At 39.0% G+C, this 7,399-nt stretch overlaps 1 pseudogene; it reads right to left on the reverse strand.

The window, feature by feature from the left end:
• Positions 1 to 5,393: 5,393 nt before the first annotated feature.
• Positions 5,394 to 6,019, reverse strand: LOC105537078 (annotated as a pseudogene).
• Between the last annotated feature and the right edge of the window lie 1,380 nt (positions 6,020 to 7,399).

Genomic DNA, 7,399 nt, shown 5'->3' on the forward strand with positions numbered 1-7,399 from the left:
ATTGCTAGAATGTAACAAAGGTCAACATCAATTTTATTCCTGGTTTCTAAGTATAAACAATAGATGAAACAGAAGGTAGTTTTGTAACAGAAGTGCCTTACAGTTATTTGAACCCCTTTCCAAGTTATGTGCCAAAAAATTCTATCATCAAACGTTATTTTTAGATCTATCAGCTGACAACTCAGGTCTTCTTATTTTGTTGAAACCAAAGAATTGGGAAACCATCTGACTTAAGAAAAACATCATTCACTTATTAGAGTCAATTATCTTCTAAGAACCTATACCAATATTTCAGATCTTCCCTTTGGTGCCCTGGAGACTTTTACACTCTGTGGTAATACATCTTTGTAGCTTTTAGTGAGAATTTTACCCCCCCTCCAAAAAAAAAGGTGAGAGAGAGAGAGTCATTGTGAAAGGGTTCCCGTGTCTTTGGGTGCCTTCTGTTCAGGGACAGTGAGGACCTGGAAATTGGTTTCTCAGGCACTCATTAGAAAATCCTTATGATCCACACCCACTGGGAGACCCCTGGTCTAAGAGACGTTCTGGGGATGAGCACAGACTCACCTGAGAACATGCATCCAGAATGAGAGACTGAGTTTCATGCTTCTTCACCTTACAGCCACTCTTGGCAAGAGAATAAACATAAAAAAGCTATTGTGGAACCACACTGACAACTGTCAAGGTATGAAATGGGACAGAGAGCAGTGTATGCAGATAGAAGCCAAAGTGTACAGCACCACACACACTATACATCTACCCATGAGAGAGGCAGGGTCACCTTTTATGCCCTGAGTTTTCACCGGAGAGAAGGGATAAACAAAGACCTATACTGGGGCTCATTCTTTGAAAAGACCCCCTTGCTTGCTTCTGTGAGTTTTCAAACACTACCACTCTGATGTCTATGGTTTTTAATTACACACCACCAAAAGCTTTTCAGACAGTAGGGCCATAGTAGCTGGAGAAATTCAGCTTCTCTGAGCCTCCCTTGCTTGGCTTTGACATTCATTAGAAAAATCATCATGCTGGATCAGATTCTTTAAAAATTCTTTTTTTGCAACAAAAGCCACAGAAGTCTCATAAAACAGTTCCAGTTAGACCTGTGTGCTCACAGACAAGAATTGTGGTTGATAAAAAGTGTAAAAATAAAAATATGTGAGTAAACGGTTACCATTCCTATTAAGTAGTAAGATGGAAGATTAATGCCACATACTGCACAAAGCCTGAAGCTGGGGAAAGCTTGAACCACCTGTTATTTGTGGACTAGCACACAAATTATGATCAAAGGACTAATTTGGATTCTATTCTGTTTTAATAAACTTAGAATTTTCAGTGAAAACACCACTGTGACCAAAAAAAGAAAAAAAAAAAGCAACTTCTTTCTTTTGTAAGAAAAAATAGAAAGACAAACACGTAAGTTACCAGAATGTGTGTAATCACTACTTCATGTTCTTCTTTCCCTAGTCTTCTTACTGAGTGCCACCCTCTGCCACCAAACTCAAGTTGAGCTGACTCAGTAAAATTAACTGTTCCAAGCCAGTAGCTTTATCCTACCAAAAAAGCCAATGATTTCCAATGTTAAACAGCAGAACAGTCCCTCAAACTGCTGTGATGATCTTGGGGCCAAGCCAGCTCCTGGTATTGTCAAAGCACCACGTGACACTTGCCAAGCTAGGGAGTGCAAGCTGTCACACCTAAAGTGTAAAGACTGAGCCCCACTCCCTTAGATGCGGACACCTGCAAAGCTTAGTTGACTCATGAAGTGGCCAATGAAATACAAAAAATCATCAAAAGATCAAACTCAGAATTAGAAGCAAACATGCTATGGAGAGATGGCTCAGGGAATATGGGAGAGAAAACTGCCAATGGTCCCAGGGACAAACAGAAACAGCAGGAGTACTTACAATAGAAAACAGAGAAATTTTACTTATTCAGTAATCCTGATGCACCAACAAAATTAAGAGACAGGAAAGACACAGACAGACGGAGAAAAAAATTATGTAAAGACTGGAATATTCAACTATAGTCTGGCAGACGTAAAAGCTGCACAATTCTTTCTATGAGGTGAGATACTCATTAAAAATGTCATATTCATGAATGTTATCACTAGTGAGTGAATGGTTAACAGACTTCAACTATAAGACAGACTGGTAGAAACACTCAGAAATGCCGCAAATTCAAATTTATAGATGAAAAGTAAACTTCCAAGAGGTCTAGCACTGCTTTCTTGTATAAAGAACAAGAAAACAAGGTTTTTGGTTGCATAAGGACCTTTAAAAAACCTATTAACTGTATTAGATTGAAAAGTTCATTTGACAAAAATAGAATAGGGAAAAAAGATTACCTACCAGGTGAGGGTGGTAGGACTCGAAAGATGGTGCTTCTTGCACTGATTATAAAGTGTTGAATGAATTACCCTCTTTTTGGTCCAGATTTCATCTTATTTGACATGAATGCACTGCTTGCATGCAACTGAAAGTCTCACAAATGACTCCTTATCAACTTCCTGAAGCATTTCACATTTAGAGGTGGAAGTAACAAGGCAGTGATGTGCCTAGTACATACCCCAAGTGCTGTCTAGAGAGAACTAAATAACCTTAAAAGCCACAAAAGAGGGCACCCAGTCAATAATATTTCTCAACAACCATTTAACTGCTGATATACAATCAAAGAACAGTTTCAGAGTTACTAATGACATTTCAGTCCCCTTAGACATTCTGGGGCTGCTGAAGAACTGACTCTTACATCACTCTATTTTCTTGGTACTTTAGTCCATCCTTCTGCTCTTTAAACCTCTGGGTGTCTTCCCTTCTGCTGTAAGTCGCCATGCCATCTGGAGTTTTTCTTTAAGTCATAGCAACACTGAGAAGCATTTCCCCAGCTGATCTATAGTGACAATTACAAACACAGTGTTTCTTGTACTCCTTTTCCATATTTCATCCTGCAACTCATTGGTTCTTCTTTATATCTACATTTTACTGAAACTTTTTAGTAAAATGTCACAGGGCCACAAAAGGATATACAGTCGACTATGTGCCATGTAATGAACTCTCGGCCGTGTGGTGGTCCCATGGGGTTATAATAGAGATGAAAACCTATTGCCTAGTGATGTCCTGATGATCTTGACCATGTGTAAGCCTAGGCAACTTGTATGTCTGTGCCTTAGTTTTTAACAAAAAAGTTTAAAAAGGAAATAAGTAATTTTAAACAAAGAAAACTTATGAACTAGGGATATAAAGAAAGAAAATATTTTTGTCTAGCTGTTCCATATGTTTGTTTTTTAAGCTAATTACTATTACAAAAGAGTCAAAGCTTCTTTAAAAGTTCAAAAGGTGATAAAGTATACAGTAAATTAAATTTAATTTACTATAGAAGGAAAATTTTTAAAAATAAATTTAGTGTACCTGAAGGGTACAGTGTTTATACAAGCTACAGTAGTGTACTGTAATGTCCTAGGCCTTCACATTCACTCACCACTCACTCATTGACTCACTCAGAGCAACTTCCAGTCCTGCAAGTTCCATTCATGGTAAGTGCCCTCTACAGGTGTATTATTTTTTATCTTTTATACCACATTTTTACTGTACCTTTTCTATGCTTAGACATGTTTAGATACACAAATACTTACCCTTGTGTTACAATTGCCCACAGTAGTTTGTTTTCTTGTTTGTTTTGTTTGTTTTTAGACAGGATTTTGTTCTGCCAGCCAGGTTGGAGTACAATGGCAAAATCATGGGTCACTGCAGACTCAGCATCCTAGACTCAAGCAATCCTCCTGCCTCAACCTCTTGAGTAGTTGGGACTACAGGCATGCACCACCACTCCCAGCTAATTTTTTTAAAAAACTTAAGAGATGGGAGGTGTGTTTTGGTGGGGGTAGGGAGTCTCACTATGTTGACCAGGCTGGTCTTGAACTCCTGGCCTCAAGGGATCCTCCTACCTTAGCCTCCAAAAATGTTGAGATTACAAGCATGCAACATCACACCTAACACCTATAGTATTCAGTACAATAATGTGATGTACAGGTTTGTAGCCTAGGAGCAATAGGTTGTACCATTTAGCCCAGGTGTGTAATAGTCTATACCGCCTAAGTTTGTGTAAGTGGACTTTATGATGTTCACACAAAAAAATCACCTAAAGATGCATTTCTCAGAACTACCCTCTGACTAAGTGATGTATGACTGTATTATACTGTACTTAACTAAAGTTTTGTGATAAAGTAATCCTGCAGCAAAGTTAAGCTGCAACTTGATATAGAACGTGACCTTAAGTGATTACGCTGAAAACTCCAAACACCTTGCAAAAGTCAGATGATTTCCCAGGAGAGATGGGGGGACTGATTAAACCAAATAATTTACTCAGTTTTAACTGATCATTTAAAATATTACTGATTCTGATTGGAAATTTACCTCCTTGCTGATGAGCCAGAAACTACACATGGAAACAAGAATGCTCACCAACTTTTAGTGGTGGGTTTGTTTCCAACAAAAACACAGTTTTCTGTTTATGTAAAAAGACTTTCTACAAGACCCTTTTGGACCATTTCCCACACGTTATTGATACTACACAGGTAATTTATAAGACTGGAATTTCTGTTTTATCCATAAAGAATCTGAAGATGGTGGCCAGCACTGACATTTGAATTCTGTCTATAATGTGACTCCTGACAGCCTCGCCAGGATTTCTGAAAGCCATCAAATCTCTACCTGCCTATCTTATGCCGTTCTTTATTTTTTTAAGCATAAAAAAGTCTCCAGGGCCAGGGAAAAGAGCTTACCTGATTAAACTGAGGATTCAGAAATAAGACAAAATCTGAAAAGGAAACCTCTGGTATTTCTGATTCTACACAGGAGTTAGGCCAAATAGGGAAGACTATAGGATAATGTTGTAAGCTTTGTATCAACCTCGGTGGACTTCAAAGGTAAATTCAGTTCACCAAAGCCAAAAGTAGCCATCTGACAAACTCACAGAGAAGACACAGAGCATGACCCCCAGCACCCACTGTCACTCATTATCCAATGTGACTTTGCCTTCTTGGGTGATTCTAATATTTCTTTACCACGATTTCCAGTGGGAGAACAAAAGTCACTGCTTGTTAAGGTCACAGTTGGTTTAAGGGGATCCCTGTATTCATCAAAGTTATTTGGGTCAAAGTGGTAGAAGCCCTCAGAAGAGAGGGTTGGGGAGTTCTGCAGAATGGAGTGGCTCCCAAAGGGGCTGAAGCTGGGGTTATCCCACTGACTAGGATCTAGTTTGGAAGACACTTGGGAGAGAGGCCCATCTTGTGCCACTGGGTCTGTAGGCTGTTCTACACCTGGTTACTTACTGATGCCATCTTTTTGTATCTTGTGTGTCAGTTTGCTACTCGGTTTCCTGCCAAGTTTCCTTGGAAGGGCTTACAGAGTACCGGGAGTTTCTTTAAGGTCAGGAGGAGACTTCTGGAACCTGGCACCTCCTAGCAAAGAAGGACTTGTATTCTCATCTAGTTCTTTGGAACTCAAGTGGTAGGATGCCTTAGGGAGAAGTGTGCTTTCCACAGCAGCGCCAGCATCTGAGAACTCTCCTTCAATTGCTTTCTTCCTCAGAGGGACAGGCTTGGGCTTTCTCAGCTTGCTTCTTCTGCTGGGCACAGGCTCTAGACAGGAGTTTCTAACTTTTAGATCAGCTTCTGTGGAAGTCTCTAGGGTGAATCCCATGCCACCTTCTGTCATTGCCTTGTCCTGGAGGGCGTCTGGTGGGCTGGATGGCAGGCCTAGCCTGAGACTGCAGTTACACAGCCATGAGCTGATTTTGTTCTGATGGCTGCCAACATACCCGTGGAATCCTTTGTTTCTATTGAAAATGACCTCACGATGGAAATTTTGCTAAAATCATGTTCACGTTCTTCTTTGAAATCCTTAACTGAGAGAGAGAGTCAATGGCCTGCTGTGACACCTCCTTTTCTGACAGTTTAGACCAAGTCTCAGATGAACATTTTTCAACCACTTCTGCTACCAGCTTTCCTCATCAGCTTCCTGTGATTCTAAAATGAAACACAAAACCATCTGTTAAAGAATTGTCTTTCTGACAATGGTAAATGTTCTCTTCTACCTAAATTCACAAAAGCAAACTGCAAGTTCTCCCCTCTTTGCTTTTCTTAAGCATCTCTAAAATTCAGCAAGGATGCCAGCACAGCCTAAAAGAGAATAGCTGGCACAACACCCTAAAATGAATTCTCGATATCAAATTGTGTATGCGCATTATCCAAGTGATGTGAATAACAAGTACACAAAAAGAGCTATTTAGAAAAAGGATAGAGCAAGAGTCTACATGCTGCAATGCATATTATGTGATGTTAACATTCTGTAGGTTAAAACTGGTCTGAAGGAGTCTTTAGAAACCAACAGCTTCAGTGCAGGGATGCAGATTGGCACTGAGACAGTTCCAAGGCACAGTCCAACAGCTTCAGGGTCAGAACTTTATGCAGTGAACAGATTTGAATCTTTGGATGTTAAAAACACAAGTGTTCACAGAACAGAATTTACAGAGACTGTTTCAAAAATAAATTAAAAAATAAATAAAAAAACCTATTGTGACCAATTCAAAATCATATCTCTGTAGACCTGAAAACTAAAAGAAAGAAGAAAGCTAATTTGAAAAACCAGATATGGAAATGGATTTAAAACAAATAGCCCGTATTTTACTAAGACACAAATTATAAAACAATAAAATTATTTTTTCTTTAGAACAACTGTCTCTAAGCCATCCCAGGAATTCTCTAAATCACTTGTGAAAAATAAAAATCATTTTTGATTGGGGTTGTACGGGGATAAGAGCTGCAAACATTAGGAAGTTGTAAATGAGGTAATTTTGTTAAACCAAAGTGATTTCCTGATGTAGATACGTGAAACAAGGATGGTAGAGAAAACTCAGTAAAAAGGTGTTCATAATATCTCATTGTTTTAAAGGAAATTAAGAGATAACCCTCCAATCCTACTTCATAATCCTAATCCAGGATCAGAGTCCGGTACCAGGAATATCACTGGAATAGTTTTTCTTTCTTTCTTTTTCCTTGAGACAGTGTCTTTGTTACCCAGGCTAGAGTGCAGTGGCGTGATCATGGCTCACTGCAGCCTCGACATCTCAGGCTCAAGTGATCCTACCACCTCATTCTCCCAAGAACTAGAACCACAGGCAGGAGCCATCATGCTTGGCTAATTTTTATTTTTTATTTTTTATTTTTATTTTTATGTAGAGATGGGATTTTGCCATGATACCCCAGCTGATCTCACTGGCTTAAGTAATCTGCCTGCCTCCACCTCCCAGAGTGCTAGGATTACAGGTATGAACCACTGTGCTCAGCCTGATTTTTATTTTATTTTATTTTATTTTATTTTATTTTATTTTATTTTATTTTATTTTA

Source organism: Mandrillus leucophaeus, unplaced genomic scaffold (assembly GCF_000951045.1).
Source record: "Mandrillus leucophaeus isolate KB7577 unplaced genomic scaffold, Mleu.le_1.0 Scaffold1684, whole genome shotgun sequence".
Classification (NCBI taxonomy): domain Eukaryota; kingdom Metazoa; phylum Chordata; class Mammalia; order Primates; family Cercopithecidae; genus Mandrillus; species Mandrillus leucophaeus.